Source organism: Oculina patagonica, chromosome 14, assembly GCF_052425735.1.
Source record: "Oculina patagonica isolate OP01 chromosome 14, crgOcupat, whole genome shotgun sequence".
Taxonomy (NCBI): Eukaryota; Metazoa; Cnidaria; class Anthozoa; order Scleractinia; family Oculinidae; genus Oculina; species Oculina patagonica.
The window spans coordinates 11,769,689-11,789,242 of NC_135771.1; the positions used below are offsets into that span (position 1 = coordinate 11,769,689).

The following is a 19,554-nucleotide window of genomic DNA, read 5'->3' on the forward strand; positions in this document are numbered from 1 at the left end:
AGACTTCAACCCCTTACAGGCGGTCTGTAGGGATATATGTAAAGTTTTACTCTTGCTATTCAGACAGTTACATTCGATCCCAACATTAATATTGCGTTCCGCTTGTTTAAGGCCAAGGCAGACTCTAAAACAACCTTGTACAACATAATAAACAATACCACAAAAGTTCCTAGGATCAAATTAAAATTTCACTCCAGCAAGACTTGTTGACTCCCGGTGTTCTCTTGTTAAGAGCACATCTAAATCTCCTTTTTTTTTAAATTCACCTTTAACCCATGCCAGGACGAAATATTGACAACGGTGTGCAAACCTGAACATCTCGAGGCTGAATTCACATCCTTGAATTTAAAAAAAAAAAAAAATGAAAATAAGGAACAAAACACTCTTGACACCACAGTTTTATCTATTTGTCATGTCAAACATTATTCTATGCCATAGAACATAAACATAACTTTATGTACATGGGAAGTATAGAGAGTTTCAGTGGTGGGAGGAAGGCTGACATACATGTTGTTTATAGCTTATAGACTCTAACATTATGTACAGAGTTTGGCCCTTTCATAAAATGAGTATTCTTGCTTAATTACCATTTCGTGATTACACTCTAAAGGTGGATTAATATTGCGGCCCTTCACACTTCAAATTAGTGGCAAATTGAAATCAACAGCAAAAATAATGCTTCATGGCAGTGCGTATCTCACGAATTCGCCAGCAATATAACAAGGGGTTCAGAGAAGAATTCAGAAACATTACTGTATTAGTTATGATATTGACATGTACATTTGACGGCCAATAGCTGCCGTCGTCTTTAAATAAAAGAATAATCGCTAAACATTGAGGTGTGTAACAAACAAAAAGTACAATATATACAAGAAACGTGTTACAGCAGATTTCTTCAATTTCCAGAAAATGTTTCCATTGTTGCCATGGTGTTGTTGTTGTTGATGTGCAATCTGTGCCTGATGCCGCCGAACAATGAGGTAGATTTTCAAATAAACTCCAAAATTTACAACTAAAAACGTGAAAGCTATAGGAGGCACGACATTATAAAATAGATTTGAAATCCAAAACAGCGCGCTTGAATATAAACCAGCAAACAACCAGATGAATGTTACAATTCCTGTAACGCGAAAGGGTGTCACTACACCTTGATACCTCAAATGCAGCTGAAGAGCGAGCAAGCGGTCCACTCCAATTGCTGTTGTGGTGTAAAATGAAACGCTGCACAAAAACACACTCCATGCTACAAAAATGACTAAAAAATTAGTATCCCATTTTATAATAATTGTCATGAAGAGAGGCTGAACAACTAAGCCAACCGCAAGATCCGACACTGCAAGACTTGCCAGCAAAATGTTCCCCGGCGAATGCAAAGAAGGTGTCTTCCAAAGTGTTATTAAAATCGCACCATTTCCGAACAGTGCAATAAAACAGAGGAAAACATTAACAGCTGCATACACTACGATGGTGTAATAAGGCCTTTGATCATAGTCTTCTCTGTTTTCAGTAGTGTTTTTCACAGAGCTGTTGTTGTTGAAATGTCGAGAAATGTTTATTAGTTCCATTGCTGATCGAAGTGGCTTTCTTTTTCACTATTACATCTGACTCGCATTGCACTCAATTCTTTATTTGCAGATAAAAATGGTTTCAACTCAATTTAAAATTGTATTGAGGTTTATCTATTATTTATGGTTTTACCCCCAGTGAAGATATTGTCAAAAGCAAGAGAAATGTTAAAACTTTTATAATAATTTGGCAGAGACACATGACCTTCATTTCAGTTATGACGTGTGATGATTGATTCATGATTGATTCTTTATTTAATGTTCAAATTCAAGCTGTAATTCGTTTAATAACATTTTGTAAAAAACCATTCTTTATCTCAGTGTTTTTAATCAGCGTATTATTTTTCTGTCACTCTGTTTAGGATTCGTTAATTTAATAAACTGGAGCACGATCTAGTTTTGCATCTCTTCCCACTCATCGCCAGGTCGACGTGAACTGAGAGATGCACGCGGTTGAGGAGTCTTCATTTTTGTTTATTATTGGATTTTTTAGATTTGTTCTGTTTTTTTTTTTTATTCTTCACTCTCTGCCGATCGGATCAAATTTATGTAAGTATAGTCCCTAGGCGTTCTAATCTCAACGAGTCTGGGCTCCATCGTGAGTGGTGACGTCTCCGAAAAGCACGCGCCAAGAGGCTTTTTGCAGTCACCAAAACAAGTGAGAATGCCTAGGGACTAGGCTGGGTATTGTGAATACAGAATTTTTGTAATGTAGTATCGTATGTACGTAATATGCAGTGAACTAAGTACCATTTCCCTAAGATTTGACCACAGTTACTTTTTAGTCATTTTTATTCGGTTATTAAACCCGAACCCTGATAACTCGAGCCCCGCTAACTCGAACTGTTTTTCATTTCCTTTCAGAGTTCGAGTTATACTGTACCTGAATGAACCAGAATAAATGGCGAAACTCGCCATGAATCTCCCTGTAGCTCCGCGGCTAGAACACCCGACCAGTTTTGAAGGTCATGTGTCGATTCCTGTCGGGGACAGGAATTTCATCCTAGCTCCTTCTTCATCTTTGTGTTTTTGTTACTGAATTTGCCGACAAGTTACCACGCACTTTGTTTCACCAGTCAATAACTAGATCCCTATCTTGTAGATTCATGGCAATGAGTTACACCTGAAAACCTCCTTAATAAAAGATGAAGATTATTACTTTTTTTTTTAAATTGATAAGTGGTGTTGCCGGCGAAATGAATTGAAGTTATTGCTTTAAAAATGTTTCATGTGAATGGTCATGCACTGGGGTTTCTTGAAGTTTGAACCACCTAGCTTGTGCAGAACAATAAACAGTTCCACAGAAAAGTACTTATTGATAACTTTTATTTGAATGTTTATACACTAGGCTTTTATCTATTTTCATAAAAGTCAGAACCACCTTGTACAATGCAACACAATAAAGATTCTGCGGATTAGGTTCCAATTAAAAAATAAACACACAAGGGAGTCATCCACTTGCTAAAACATTTGAAAACCCACAGATAACAAAACAAAATTCGGAAAGAATTAGCAACAAAAATGATACTTCATAGCTGTGCGTATCTCACAAATTCGCCAGCAAAACAACAATGGATTAAGAGAAGAATTAAGAAAAAGTATTGTAGCAGTTATGATATTGACAATTGAAGACGAAAAAACGCCGCCTTCTAACGCAACTATCGCTAAAGAACGAGGCATGTAACAAATAAGAAGTACTATAAATACAAGAAACGTGTTTGTGGCAGATTTCTTTAGTGTCGAGAAAACGTTTCTTTCCTGCTCTCGATGCTGTTGTTGTTGATGTGCAATCTGTACTTGATGACGCCGAACAATGAGGTAGATTTTTGAATAAACACCAAAGTTAACAGCAAGCAAGGAAAATAGAATCGGAGAAAGGGAATTGTAAAATAATTTTGAAAACCAAAGTCGTGTGCTTGAAAATACTGCAGAGAGCACCCAGATGAAAGTCACCACCCAGGTAACGCGAGACGATGTCACTACAGCTTTATATCTCAAATGTAACTGAATGGCGAGCAAACGGTCCACTCCAATTGCTGTTGTTGTGAGGAAAGACGCGTTACACAAGATAAAAGTCAAAATATCAAAACCTATTTGAAATGTAGTATCTAAGTTCCCCTTTAAAAGAACTGTTATAAAGAGGGGCTGGACAACTAAGCCAGTTGCAAGGTCCGACACTGCAAGACTTCTCAGCAAGATATTCGCCGCCGAGTGCAAAGAAGGCATCTTCCAAAGCGTTATTAAAATCACGAAGTTTCCCAGCAGCGCAGTTAAACAGAGCAAACCATTCACAGCTACACACACTGCGATCGTGTATTGAAGTCTTCGATCATAATATTTGCTGTGGTCAGTGAAATCGTTGCCAGAACTGTTGTCGACAGGATTGTTGAAAGGTCGGGAAAAGTTAGCTTGTTCCATCGCTAATCAACGCGTTTTTTTTTTATCACCAAGAGCACTAGTACTGTAATTGACTAACTCACGGCTTTAATGGCTTCTATGCCGATATATTTTTTCGAGTAAAATATTCACTGCATACACTGTGATCGTGTTATATCGATGGCCAATACATATTCATATCCGCTTTGGCCAGTGAGGTCTTTAATTTCCATTGTCGTTAAACGTGATTTTTTTTTGTTCAGATCCACCTTGTAACTGGCTTGATGTTTTATTAGTTTTTATTCCATATATATTTCTTAGAAATATTGTTAAGAACAAATTGTATTTTGTATTGAAATTAAATTGCAATTTAGTTTATTTACCGCCATCAGAAAATGTCATAAAAAGTAGTGAAAATATTTAAACATTTCCAGACAAAAATTGATTTGAGGCAAATTTTGTTTATTCATCTGCTCTTCAATTTATTTATTTTTATGGCTATTTGAATTTTCCGTCTAGTAAGCTATGCATAAATATGTATGGTGCACTAGGCAGGAGACATTCAGTTGGAACATTAATAACCTCAGGTGTTACCGTTATTAAAGTGCATGTTTTCAGCACAAGGAAAAACAAAAAAAAAGCGATCGACATTTATCAAACAATAGACTTTAATTAAAGGAAATGAATTTTAGGTCGAAAATTTCACTTCACATATGAAGCTAAATTCTCGACCTGAAAGTTATTACCTATAATTAAAGTCTATTGTTTGATACTGTTTCATTGTCTGTCTTGTTTTATTTGTACATCGGAAGAGTTTTTTACACCCTCAAAAGTTGCAAAAATGCATTTTGTTTTCCAGCAAAATAAGCTATTTCTCGCTCCTCACAGTTTTCCCATTTTAGTACACGTATATTATCGTACGCTTTTTTTACCAAATTTGAGGGTGAAGAAGATCTTCAAATGCACAAGAAAGATAAAAGAAGAGCGAAGTGATAATTACCAATTACTAATTATCAATAACACTGGGGGGTTGAGTTTTCTATGAGCGAATTGTCAACGGAGAGAAATCGAGTTGGCTATCGTTCTTAGAAAACGAGGGCAGGTAGTCTTATTGTTTTATTTCACACTTTTAAAGGATTGCAGTCCAAAACCTAGAATTTTAGCTTATTTTTAGGCCAAAGTCAAGAATAATTTCTCCTTTAAGACCAAGGTGCGTGATCGTTTTTTATCAGCGAATACAAGACAGTGAAAGATCCAATCATATTCACGGATTTCCAATAGAACCCTAATTTAAGTAGTAAGCGTTGCTCCACATCTTCACTGGCACAATAGCCACTCATTGCCCGAATGTGATTAAGTTATGGGAGAAATAATTTTGCCGGGCGATGAGCGGTATGATAAAAGTGAGAAATTCGTCGCCGAAGGGGAGGAGGGTGGGTAAAACAAACATGGCATTGACCTTTAGCGTCATCAACGGCGAAAAGAGACCGAAACAGCACGAAACAGGCCATTAAATAGGAGATCGAGTGCCCTGGGGATTTGGAGTGAATGGCACCAACGTGTGACAACGCTAGAAACATAATCACATTAAAGCGCGGCAAGAATCGTGACTATCGAGCCAGTGAAGATATGGTGAAAATTTTATTTCGGCGCTTATATAAAGGCGGTAAAAATGACACCTAATGTTAACGTGCCAACCCAAAATTGATTGGGTTGCGAAAAGAGCAGCAAATTTTTATAACGAAGACATCACTTCTGAACAAGATATCGATGCGAGAAGCAAGTAATTAAATAAGATGGAACGATTACCTTTTACTGCGTAAATAGACAAGATCATACAGGAAAGGAAATATGTATTTTACAACAACATGATAAATGAAAGTATAATCTTTTTCTTGCGTGAGACGTTTGTCTGATTTTCGACATTATTAAAAGTTCTAATCTACACAGGGCATGATCGAGTAAACTGAAGAACAGCTGTATTAACCCAGTTCTCCAAATTTAATTTATTATTCAGTTTTTCTTTGACAATAATCTTGATGGCGATAAAAACACATATAACAAATATTCAATTTCATTAATACAAATTAAAATTTGTTCTTAACGACATTTATCTAAAATCATGGAAGGAAATCTAAATCAGTATGCAATTTATAAGCTCCTTTTTGCCTAAAGCGATGGCCACAGCAATGACAACGCGAATAAGGGCTGTAATTTCTATAAAACTCAACACTTTACTTGCAACATGGCGACCAAATCAAACCACGTGACAATAAAACAAAGTCAGTACGAATTTAAAATCAACAATGCTATGATCGATTTCATTTTATTCATTACATTCTTTCGCCATTTAATTGTTGATGTCATTCATTAGGGAGAGCATTTCTTCAACGGTGTTGCCTTCGGGACTGCAGGCTTCTTGTACAAAGCACACTTTGTCTGCACATCGCAAACACCGATTGTGTCATCTTCTAGAAAAGATCGCTGTAACCCGAGCGTGGGGCCAATCCCTCTTTGGGTTTTCTCATTGACGACCGAGATCAATTCACCAACACTGAGATTGCACGATGGCAAATTCAACTTTTCCTTTTAATCAGAACAGGCAAATACTCGTAACCTGCTCCAGACTTGAATGACGACAACATCATGATGTGTTTACCCCCAACGTTTCTTGCTAGATATTTCCATGTCAGAAAATAAACCACAGGGTAGCACTTTTATTTATTAGAACGAGAAATAAGGAAGTGATTTGAAGTGATCGCATTCAAACCACTTTCTCTGGTCACTTCTGTGAGAGGTCTGCCGCGCAGAACACTCTCACTTGCACCACCAAACAGGTGTAGCTGAATGGAGGTGGGTTGGGCCATGAAAAGTCACTAGAACCGTGTTACTGATATTTCGGCTAGATTCCAGTTCCTTTTGGCAAGCGGACCATTCTTGCTGGTATAACAGTGGTTTTAAGTGAATTGGCGGCAACAATCTCGCCTATCAATAACAACTAAATCTTATAAAAAATACTATTAGATAATTAAATAAAAAGAAATAATTAAACATGTCATCTGCTATTGGCATTATGTAAGGGCGGGTAATACATCAATAATTAATCAGCTACAAAGCAAATTAAAATTCATTGTAAACAATATTCTCTACAAACGCAAAAGCGACTCAGTAATAAGGCACTCTGAAGTAAGATCACTTCGGCCAACAATGGAAATTAACATTTCTGAACCTTACGACAATTCCAAAAACTACAGCAGGGGTGGCAAAGAGGTCACAGACCAGAATGAAAATTATGATGTGAGGCATTATTACACGATTGCCATGTATGTAGCAGTGAACGGCTTGCCCTGTTTAACCGCACTGTTGGGAAACTCTGCGATCTTAATAACACTTTGGAAGACACCTTCCTTGCACTCAGCCAAGAATATCTTGCTGGGAAGTCTTGCAGTGTCGGACCTTGCAGCTGGCTTGGTTGTTCAACCCCTGTTTATAACAGTTCTTTTGACGGGGAACTTAAATACTAGATTTCAAATGATTTTTGATATGTTGACTTTTATTTTGTGCAATGCGTCTTTTCTCACCACAACAGCAATTGGAGTGGACCGCTTGCTCGCTCTTCAGCTACATATGAGGTATGAAGCTGAAGTGACACCGTTTCGGATTACCTGGGTTGTAATTATCATCTGGGTGTTCTCTGCATTATTTTCAAGCACACGACTTTGGTTTTTAACATTATTTTACAACTCCCTTTCTCCGATACTTTTTTCCTTGCTCGCTGTTAACTTTGGTGTTTATTTTAAAATCTTCCTCATTGTTCGGCGCCATCAAGTGCAGATTGCAAATCAACAACAACAGCACCAAGGGCAGGATAGAAACGTTTTCTCGACACTGAAGAAATCTGCCATAAACACGTTTCTTGTATTTATAGTACTTCTCTTTTGTTACATGCCTCGTTCTTTAGCGATAGTTGCATCTAAAGGCGGCGGGTTTTCGTCCTCAAATGTCAATATCATAACTGCTACAATACTTTTTCTTAATTCTTCTCTCAACCCATTGTTGTTTTGCTGGCGAATTCGTGAGATACGCACAGCCATGAGGTATCATTTTTGTTGCTGATTTCTTTGAAGGTTTTTCAAGTAAGTTCATATGGTTTAAGTTGTCTAGGAGGCTCAAATTTCATACTAGTCAGAGAATGACTCCCTGTATGCTCAAATGGAAGCCATTGTCTAGTGTGTATTATGTTTGCGTACTATGTATAGGTAGTTTTTGACTTTTTTGAGGCAGGCATAAAACAAAGTTCTTCATTTCACTTCACACCACCATTTGTCACATTGAATAAATAATTAATTGTCAAAGAATTTTTTTTTTGCCAAGACAAATTAGACTAATTAAAACTATTGTAACCTCAAAATGTAGATCTTTAATTACCAGATTATCAGGTGCCACCTATTGTCATAAATCCAAAAAGGAGAGATCTATCTATTGGCTGGTGAAACGAATTATGTATGTAACTTGAAACGGCAACGGTAAAAATTAGTAACAAAGCACAAAAATGAGAAAGATGTAGTTCGAGTACCCGACAGAAATCGAATCGATGACCTTCCACATAAGTCGGATGTTCTAACCACTGATCTACAGAAAGACTTTTCGCGAGTTTGGCCATTTATTTTAAGTTATGTGGCACTGCCGCAAGATCTCACACGAATGGCTCGCTACCCTTCGAGAAAACAATAGAAAAAACAACAGGAACAATGCCTATAGCAGATCTGAGATGGCAGCTGTTTTCGCATTATGGTGTAATTGCCCCGTGATGTGACGTCGTAATGGCATGTACGTGTATCAAAATGGAGCTTTTCGGACATAATATATATCCTCCAAGTTTCATTGTAACGGAGGGGGTGGGGGGGGGGGGGTTAAAAACATCTAATAAAGCCCGGTCTAAACGGGGTTTAATCATAGTCAATATGGCCGAATGAAAAGAAAAAGATACCATAGTTGTTTAGCTATTGAAGTGACGTAATGTAATTCTAAATGTGGCAAACATCATTTAAAAACTGCAGTAATTAAAGTTTGATATTTCAGTCGAGGACACCAGTTAGTATGACAAAGCGATCAGGCTGCATTGGAAAGAATACTTTAACTGGTTATATTATAGCGATTGCGAGATGAATGATAGGGTATACACAATTACCTGTGTGACAGTAGTTCACATTGTGCCCTTGAATAAATAAACAAACATGCATTGCTAAAAAACAGAAACTTGCTATAGATACCAGATGATGTGAGGCAATACTGGCCATATACACAGCGTGGAGGAGTTGAATTCGGGACCATCGAACAATTGCAGGAGTTTGATCTGATATTCGTGTCGAAGGCAACAGTGAAAAAATGAATGTTGTACCAGGCGATTAGGAGGACAGGATGCAAAAGTAGATCAGGTCCTCAATGAAATAAGCCTAAACAGAGTGACAGTGAGAAACGAGATGCCCGTCCAGCCTCGTTTTCGTACTGCACGCGATCCAAGATGGCGGATCGTGATATCAGAGTATAATCCGCTGAATGACATTTTGAGTTGTAAAATTCATTAATTATTCATGAGGGTGCAAACCAATCCCAGCACACTATTCAGATCACATGTACACAACTGTAAACCCCAATACAAATCAACCAATAGAATTAACTTTTGATACAGACTCCTGCTCAGCTAATTCGTCATGACGAGCTTAGTCCTCAAAAAAAAAATTTAGATTAGATCTTAATCCCCTTAGTGGAGAATATTTCTCCAATAAGGGGATTAAGATCGGTAACATAAGATCGTAGTTCGCACGTTGAACTGCCGCAATATACAGTGAGGTGTCAGTCATAATAGCCGCGGCTTCTCTGTGGAGAAAGAAAAAGCAGATATTAGCCGGATTAGCCGGATTTAGGTTTTGATGTTCATGTCTTAAAACAGCTCAATAAAATTTCAATCGCCAGATAAATATTGAACTAACCAACGAAGCAAGAAAGAAAAAATTAGCGTGAGGTTAATATTCTGCCCACAGATAACAAGAGCTCAGTAAAGAACTCAGCTCACTACCCCAGTAAGACAGAATAATTTAGCGCGAGGTTATATTCTGCCCACAGATAACAAGAGCTCAGTAAAGAACTCACTACCCCAGTAAGACAAAAATAATTTAGCGCAAGGTTAATATTCTGCCCACAGATAACAAGAGCTCAGTAAAGAACTCAGCTCACTGCCCCAGTAAGACAGAATAATTTAGCGCGAGGTTATATTCTGCCCACAGATAACATGAGCTCAGTAAAGAACTCAGCTCACTACCCCAGTAAGACAGAATAATTTAGCGCGAGGTTATATTCTGCCCACAGATAACAAGAGCTCAGTAAAGAACTCAGCTCACTGCCCCAGTAAGACAGAATAATTTAGCGCGAGGTTATATTCTGCCCACAGATAACATGAGCTCAGTAAAGAACTCAGCTCACTACCCCAGTAAGACAGAATAATTTAGCGCGAGGTTATATTCTGCCCACAGATAACAAGGCTCAGTAAAGAACTCAGCTCACTACCGGTGGGATTTTAGCTCAGTAAAGAACTCACCACCCAAGTAAGACAGAAAAAATTAGCGCGAGGTTAGTAGAGCGAAATAAGTCAGCGCGCGATTAGCCAGGTTTAAGCACCGCAAGCTGATTATTATTACAGCGCTTGACATAAGCGACCGTAGTGAAACTAGCCTGTTCCAGGCGTTCGGTTAGTTGGGAAGCGGTGCGAGGAACGGCGAGCGAAAAAAGGGCGAGGGGGGCGAGAGAACGCCTGTGAGCATTTTTAACAATAGTTAGCTCCGGTATACCAGATTCTGGTATACCCTCTGATTGGTCAGTTTTGACACCTTTTGTCAACACTCAAGCATCCTTCATCTTGACGTGAAATGAGATATGGCTGCGGCGAGTCACGGTCACGCAGAGTTCAACTCAGCAGTAAACAAAGCGCTGAAGAATTTTCCGGTGGAAATTCGAAAGCTTTCTCAAAGATGGAAAAGATGTTTTCGGTATACTTTCAACCGGATTTGGAAAGAGTCTAATATTTAAACTGTTTCCACGTGTTATGTCGACGCTAAATCAAAATGACACAGTTTCTACAATAATTGTCGTTACTCCACCAGTAGCCATCATGAAAGATCAAGTGGAACAGTTGAAATAAATGTCGGAGTTTGTTGCAACGGCTATAGGAATCGACGATGACACTATATACAAAACGCAAAATAGTCAACAGACTTGCGTGTGAAAGATTTCAAATTTATATTTGAATCATGCTGTGCCAACGTAACGCAACAAACAAGGGAGATAAAAAAATCCTAAACATCGAGCTTAAAAGACAGAGCGCTCGATTAAAATAATGCAAGAAACCAAGAAACATAACCTATACAATAACCAACTTTCAGCTTTTTCAAAAATGCCGGGCCCGGCGTCAATAAAATGCAAGTAGTTTAAAATGCAAGTAGTTGCATACCGGTACATTTCAGATCTTGTCCTTCCAGGTCGAACATTTTGAGAGCTTTAAAGCATATCTTGCAAATAGAATTGAGCCAAAACAAACTGAACTAGCACAACATGTGGCAGAATACAGATTCAGAGGTGTCATGGAACTCTACAAACGGCAAACCACGCAGCGCGGCCTATGACCTCTAGACCCTTCCTTGGCCACAATCTTACGGCTCTATTCAATACATACCGCCTACAAATAAAAACAGTGCCCTCAGAAAGAAGTCAGAAGCAAATAAGGTCGAAAGACCAAATTTAACATTGAACGGCAAAGGTACAAATGTCACGAACATAGGAGTAGGAGTCGTGTAGGCCCGTCACCTTTATTTACAAATCCATTTCCTGACGTGTGTGTGCGCTTCGCGGAGGGAGTTTCTCCCGTCGGCGCTTTTTAGACGTTTCTCGTTCAACAATCCCCGAGAATAATTTTTGAACGCTTGCATGCGTTCGTGCAAGTGTTCTTGCACAGGTTAAACAGCAAATTTCAGAAAAACTTGGGTCGGGCTTCAGTTCATGTCCAAAAGAAATTGCGAGGTCGGCCAACACCAAACTATCGGCTCCAGAAAACCCAACTAAATCCTTGTTTGAAACAGAACTAAATAAAGAAACTCTCGGTAGCTTGTTCCCTTGGCACTTCACATTTTTTTGACAAAACCTACAAAACGTTGAAGGGTGAACTGACAAATCACTTGCAGAAAACTCCGAGTACACAGACATCGAAACGCAGACATAGCGCGGATTTCCCAACGTGGAAGAACTTTAGAGATCATATTTCCCGGGAAATCTGTCAGAAATCTAATTAAAACTGACAACTGAAAACCACAAGCTGCAAATGTCTGCGCTCATGTTACGCGGGCCCTGTCGGAGATCTAAAAGTGGGCGGAAAGACCTTTTGTTATGAATGCTCACAGGCGTTCCCTCGCTCGTTCTTCTCCCCGCCACCCCCCGGGGGGGACTCCCATATGAGAGTGACGGGGATGCTCGTCGTCTCGCTTAGGGGTATAAATTTCGGATTTGGGTCTCGCTTAGGGTGTTCTGGGGAAAATGCAAGAAAATGACAATATTTTTAGCCGTCAGGGTCTCGTTTAGGGTTACACACGAAGAAATATACCAATATAAGTTTTTTTTCTCAGAATTTTGGTATCTTTTAGGGGTCTAAAATAGCGAGCCACGCCCAGATTGGTCTCTTTTAGGGGTTCTTTTCAAAATTTCCGACGAGCATCCCCGTCCCTTTAATATGGGAGTCCCCCCCCCGGGCGCCACCCACCCCTAATTTTTTTTCGCACGCCGTTTATCGCGCTTCCTAACTAACCGAACGCCTGGAACAGGCTATAGTGAAACTGAAAACCCAAGCTCAAGTTTGTATTCCACAAATAAAAAAAATACAACTTACCATTGTGCTGCGGTGTTTGTCTTGCTTCTATCTTGGATGATCGGCGGCGAGCCGCGCTGCTTGCGAATTGCGTTACCTCGTATTTCCCGCCAGAATAAATTAACCCGGCAACAGTAACCATTAGACGAAAATGCCGAATCTCTTTTCGTTTATTAGACAAAACCCTTGCACAATCTTGCATGACTTTCCTGTTTCGCATTCACCCATACGAGTTTTGCAGTGTAGCGAGGAACATGTCACAAAAATGCGATAAAAACACTTTTAAAATTGGTAACAATGCTACTCAATTCATGTCGTGAAGACTACAACAATCGACTCCGTGAAAGCCCCAATCTTCATACATTCAACTTGTTTCCGCGGCGGAAATTACTGTTGATCTCGCTTTTACCGATATTATTTTCGTTGACTCGCTTTTACATTTGTAACTTACCACAGTCCACTTATACTTTCGGCTGTCCGTCGGATATCCAATGTCGTATAGCTGATACAAAAACACCAAAACGCCGACTCAAACTTGACCGCGTTGCCCGAAAAACTTATGAAACATTTATCATCGATTTAAGGTCGCAAATGATGCCGATATCGACAATTTAGCAAATAATATCCTTAAAGAAGATTCACCGGCACGTTTCGAAACCGCGAAAGCAGAAACTGCGTGACACAAGAAACAGATCACGTACACACAACTAGGACCGGTTTCATTTCACATTTCCTGGCATGCGGTGACAAGTTATGTACAAGATTAAAAGACCTCCTGGACAGAATTTTTTTTAGGGCTAAGATCGTCATGTATTAACTCTTGATACAGATCTCTACTGATTCGCATAACAATACTTTGCATTCAATTTATTGTTTTCATTTCAAAAGTAGAATAAAATATTCGCGTCCGATCTGTATGGACGTTTACACTGGCTCGCCCATCGGCTCGCCATTGTAACTGCCCATACAGATCTCCCGCTCATATTTTATCTACTACATATAGAATTGTTGTATAACGAATCACAGCTTGAATTTCAACATTACTTAAAGAAACCATCATTACATCTCATAACTAAATTGGAGATTACGTGCATCTACCCAATCCTCCATTAAAGAACTCTTTTGTAAAAGTTTAATTATTTTCCCTGCTATTGACATTTACTTCGCTGGGGGCAAAAACATGAATAATAAATCAATTCATCCTCAAAACAAATTAGAATTGAGTTGAATCCATTTTTAACTGAAAGTAGCAAAACTGAGTGTAAATGTGACTCAGATACAGCACTCAGAAAAAAGGAAAAAAAACCTTCTAACAACAATGGAACTCATAAACATTTCTCGATATTTCAACGATGCTGTCAACAACAGTTCTGTGAAAAACGTTACTAAAAACAGCGAATACTATGATCAAAGGCTTTATTACACGATCGTAGTGTGTGTAGCAGTGAATGCCTTGCTCTGTTTTACTGCGCTGTTCGGAAACGGTGCGATTTTAATAACACTTTGGAAGACACCTTCTTTGCATTCGCCGCCAAACATTTTACTGGCAAGTCTTGCAGTGTCGGATCTTGCTGTTGGCTTAGTTGTTCAGCCTATCTTTATAACAACTATTTTAATACAGGATGCTACATTTCTTGTTATTTTGACACCTTTGAGCGTGTTTTTGTGCAGCGTTTCCTTCCTCACCACAACAGCAATTGGAGTGGACCGCTTGCTCGCCCTTCAGCTACATTTGAGGTATGAAGCTGTAGTGACACCGCCTCGGGTTACCGGAATTGTAACTTTTATCTGGGTGTTTTCTGGTTTATTTTCAAGCGCGCAGTTTTGGATTTCAAACGTATTTTATAATGTCACGTCCCCGTTAAGTTTCGCCTTTCTAGTTGTAAATTTTGGTGTTTATTTGAAAATCTACCTCATTGTTCGGCGGCATCAAACACAGATTACACATCAACACCACCATCAACCTAGAAACGATGGAAACATTTTCTGGAGATTGAAGAAATCTGCTGTAAACACGTTTCTTGTATATATTGTACTTCTTGTTTGTTACACGCCTCACGCATTAGCGATTATCATTTTCTTATTTAAATACGGCAGCTTTTCGTTGTCAGTTGCATATGTTTATATCATAATTTCTACAATAGTTTATTTAAATTCTTCCCTTAACCCCTTGTTATATTGCTGGCGAATTCGGGAGATACGCACAGCTTTGAAGCAATATTTTTGCTGTTAATTTTTATTAGCCACTGATATCAAGTGTGAATGGCCGCAATATTAATCTAACTTTAAAGTGCAATCAGGAAATGAAAAGAAGAATACTCATTTAATATAAGACCATGCGATACATAATGATAGAGCCTATGAGCTATAAACAATACGTTATCCCAGCCCTCATTCCCACCACGGGATCTCTCTATATTTCTCATCTACATAAAGTAATTTTTATGTTCCTTGCCATGGTATGATATTTGATAAGACAAAAAATAAACTGTGCTGTCAAATGCGTTTTGTTCCTTTTTTTTATTGTATTTTTTTTAATTTAATTAAAAATATGTGAATTTAGCTTGAGTTGCTCAGTTTTGCACACCGGTCAATATTTCGTCCTGGCATGCGTTAGAGGCGAGTTTAAAAATTAATTAGATGTGCTGTAGACAAAAGAACGCAATATTGGGATTGTATAGGACTGCCTGGGTAGCAAGGGCAACTTTACTTTTATCCATACAGTAAGTCAACAAATCTTGCTGGAGTCAAATATTATTATGATTCTAATTACCGTTGTGGTATTGCTCATTATGTGTAAAGATAGTTCTAACGTTTAATTTAGTGGATGAAGCCCCAATATGTCGCCAAGCAAATAAAACCTATTGAACAGAAAGACGGATTCATAAGAATAAGTCAATAAAATCGTGAACAAGTCTGGGACAAAGAAAATATCTGAGTCTGCGATGGGAATCTAACTCACGACTTTCCTAACACCGGGCGGGCGCTCTAACCACTGGGCTACAGAGAGAATTTTGGTGACCAACAGGTCCATTTACCAGGTTCATATGTAATACGCATCCTGTATACTGCAAGGATCAGCAATGTCGGTAGCGTACTGTATTATAACCACCTACAACCCTAGTCAGAAGTAGTTGGAACGCGTACGCTAAGAAGATAAAATATGCGTATACTTGACGCTTAAACTTTCTCAATGGTGCACACAAACATTTTAAGAGCCCCCCTTCCCCCTTTCAATGTAAAACCCATTGTGGCTAAGGATTGTCTGTGCAATATGTTCGGGAGCTCAACATTGAGAAGGGGAGGGGGGAGAGAAGGAATTATTTGGTAATCGTGCCAACACTTCTGACGATGGTTGTAGATAGCAAGAGTATAACTTTGCTTATGTCCCAGTGAGTCAACAAGTCTTGCTGAAGTAAAATATATTAATTTAATTAAGGGAGCTTTTGTCTATTTTGTTGTACTGAAAAAGTTGTTCTAAGTTTTAATTTAGTCCAAGAAACCCTATTGTATGACCATTTAAATGAACGCTGTCGAGCAGTACTTTCATGTCAGGTTCTGTTTATTATGCCACACAAGGTTGTCCTAACTTTTAATTTTGTCGATGAAACCCCAATGTTTGACCATTCAAATGAAAGCTATTGAGCAGAATGGGTACATTCATAACATATAAGTCAATAGATCTGTTGGCTGGTCGGCAAGTTTCAATAACAAAAATGGATATCGCAAGCAAATATCTTCGCTATAACGGAATCAATCAATTTAAAAACATGTAATGAAAGTTATAAAATATATTTTGACCAAGAAGTAAGCATACAAGAAATCTTACAGGAAAATAAGTACCCTCTTTCTTGCCCTCTTTCTTGCCCAGCCCTATTTCCCACCACGGGATCTCTCTATATTTCTCATCTACATAAAGTAATTTTTATGTTCCTTGCCATGGTATGATATTTGATAAGACAAAAAGTAAACCGTGCTGTCAAGTGCGTTTTGTTCCCTTTTTTATTGTTTATTTAATTTAATTAAAAATATGTGAATTTAGCTTGAGTTGCTCAGTTTTGCACACCGTTGTCAATATTTCGTCCTGGCATGGGTTAGAGGTGAATTAAAAAATTAATTAGATGTGCCGTAGACAAAAGAACGTATACAACTTCCTGGGTAGCAAGAGCAACTTTACTTTTATCCAACAGCGAGTCAACAAGTCTGGCTGGAGTCAAGGATTATTATGGTGAAATTTAGCTGATATCCCCTTTAAACGTTATTCCACGAAGTGATCCCCCCTCATTACTATTGATAACTTTCGTGATTCCAACCCCCCACCCCCACCGCCGATGCCTTTGCACCCAAATTCGGTTACCATTTCTGGAGCCCTGGAAAAAATATCTTCTGCCAAACCAACACTTCACGGAATTGAAGTTTTTTAACAGCATTGCCAACAGATTTACGAGTCTATGTTGCGTCGCAAGTAATCTGGGTTCAGGAATTAGCTGCTTGAACAATAAAAAATGCGATTGGCGCTAAACGTGATAAGATAGAAAAACAAACAAAGAGAATACTTTTCTAAAGAGTGAGAACGTTAATAAGTTCATTTCAGATATAATAAAGAGTTGCATTCGAAGGCGACGAGTTCGCCTATTTCGAAAAAACACAAAGACGAATCACTGCGCTGCAGACGGAACCTAAGTCCGCTCCTACAGGTTTACAAATGTGCTGATCGACCCCCAGGAGAGGCGACCAATGCTTCACGTTAAACAAACATGCTATTTCACAATGTTTCAGTCTTCAGGAGTTATGGTTCAAAGATGAAAATAAGCTAAGAACGTTTTAAAGGATATATACACGTGTTAGCACAAAACGTTCTGGATATAAATTAAAATGTGCACATTCCCCAGTATGAAAGTTTCTGCTTTATAAAAAAAGTTGTGTTAGAACAAATTGATACTGCAAATGCAATCATCTCCCAGTAGAAAAGGCGCGTTAATTTTGTATGCTCTTAAACGTGCATCATCCAAACAGATTTGAGTGGTCCTGCATCTGAATCCTTCCAAAATCTTCAGTGATCCCCCTTTTTGGGCTCTCAGTTACGACTGATCCCCCCTTCTGTTCATCAATAATTCAAGTGACCACCCCCACCCCCCCAAAAAAATCCTCCGCTCCCCCCCCTAGGCGATAAATAATGACCGGTCCCTTAGACAAAAGAACTCAATACAGTCAATTCTTGCCTTGCGGACACCCCGCTATTGCGGACACTCGCTATTACGAACAAAATCCAGATCCCCGGTGAAAGAGGTTTGACTGGAAATGACTCCCGCTATTACGGACTTTCGCTATAACGGACACTAAACGACGCCCCGAGCGTGTCCGCTATAACGACAGTTGACTGTACAGTCAACTCTCGCCTTGCAGACACCCCGCAATTGCGGACACTCGCTATTACGGACAAAATCCAGATCCCCGGAAAAGAGAAGAAAAATTTCTGAAACACTTTTCAATTTAAGCCTGATCATAACACGTGTGGAAAAAAAAACATTTGAGATTGCACACCAAATTGGCTTGGCCTTCGTGCCTCCTAGTTCAAAGAAAGCTTGGGTAAAAAAAAAAACTCGACGGTTTTAACGAGCTGGTTGTATATGTTGTTACAAAATGACGACTTCAAGCTTTATTTAAAAATAATATATATATTTTTTTTTACATACAGGCTGTGCACAAATATTATACTACGTAGACGATTTATACTTCGGTTTCCTCGATATGAACAATTTCTTCGGGTTGCATATCACGGAATGAAACTAAAACTGGTTCTTGTCTTTGTATGGCCGTCGAGAAAGCTTCACAACTGGTAGCCTTAATTTCAGGTCGATAGCGTTTAATTTCTATCATCTCTATTGGTGGCGGGCTGTTTTCTGGCTGTCTATAATGTACAATCTCGAGCATAGCGCGGCGCAGCTTCTTCACGCGCCAAAAGAAAATAATAGGATCAAACAGATTTCCTAATTGACCAAAAGTAGAAATCCAGCTCCACAAAACGCTTATAGTATGTGGTTGTATGATATTATCCGTAGAAGTTATGACTACACCTAAAATTATTGCTGGAATATTAGTTAATACTAAAGCAGCCAGAATAATAGTTAGAGTGTTGGCCGCTTTGTTGTCTTTCTTCAACCTTTTAGCTTCTTCTTCTCAGGACAGCTGTTCGGTTTGGAGACGTTTTTTCTGACGTCGAGATTCTGAGAAAACATAGCAATAAGTGTAGGTGATAACAGCAATGTCAAATAAGCCGAGAATGATCAGTACAACGTCCTTTACTTTCAAAAATTGTAAGTAAAGTTCTGTTCCAATGTCGATAACAGCCAAGACAAGTTCGTGAATGGTCACAAGAAGTCCGATGGTCCAGGCTAAAAGAAGACCAGTTTTCATCCGTTGTTTGGTGACAATAGTCCGGTACCTCAAGGGATGCTTGATAGAAACATAGCGATCTATGCTTATTAATACGAGGGTACTGTGGTGTTGTACCGTTTAAATAAAACCACCGCAAGTTGAACACAAGTCTGATTTATTGCCTCATGCTCGCGACGACTACAAGGGAAGCGGGAGTTCCTTTCGACCGCGTGCTCGTATGATTGACAGATGTCACAACACTACATCTCTCCCCTCCTTAGTTTACGAAGACGTTAAAAACAGTAAAACCTCTATAGTTAATAA

General features: G+C 38.8%; 1 protein-coding gene across 1 annotated transcript in view; it reads left to right on the top strand.

Moving 5' to 3' along the window:
- The first annotated feature begins 1,933 nt into the window (after positions 1 to 1,933).
- LOC144637547 (adenosine receptor A3-like) overlaps positions 1,934 to 19,554 on the top strand; it is a 29,941-nt gene continuing 12,320 nt past the window's right edge. Inside the window, exon 1 of the mRNA XM_078496621.1 lies at positions 1,934 to 2,017. The gene's annotated coding sequence lies outside the window, so the exon portion shown is untranslated. The remainder of the gene's footprint in view (positions 2,018 to 19,554) is intronic.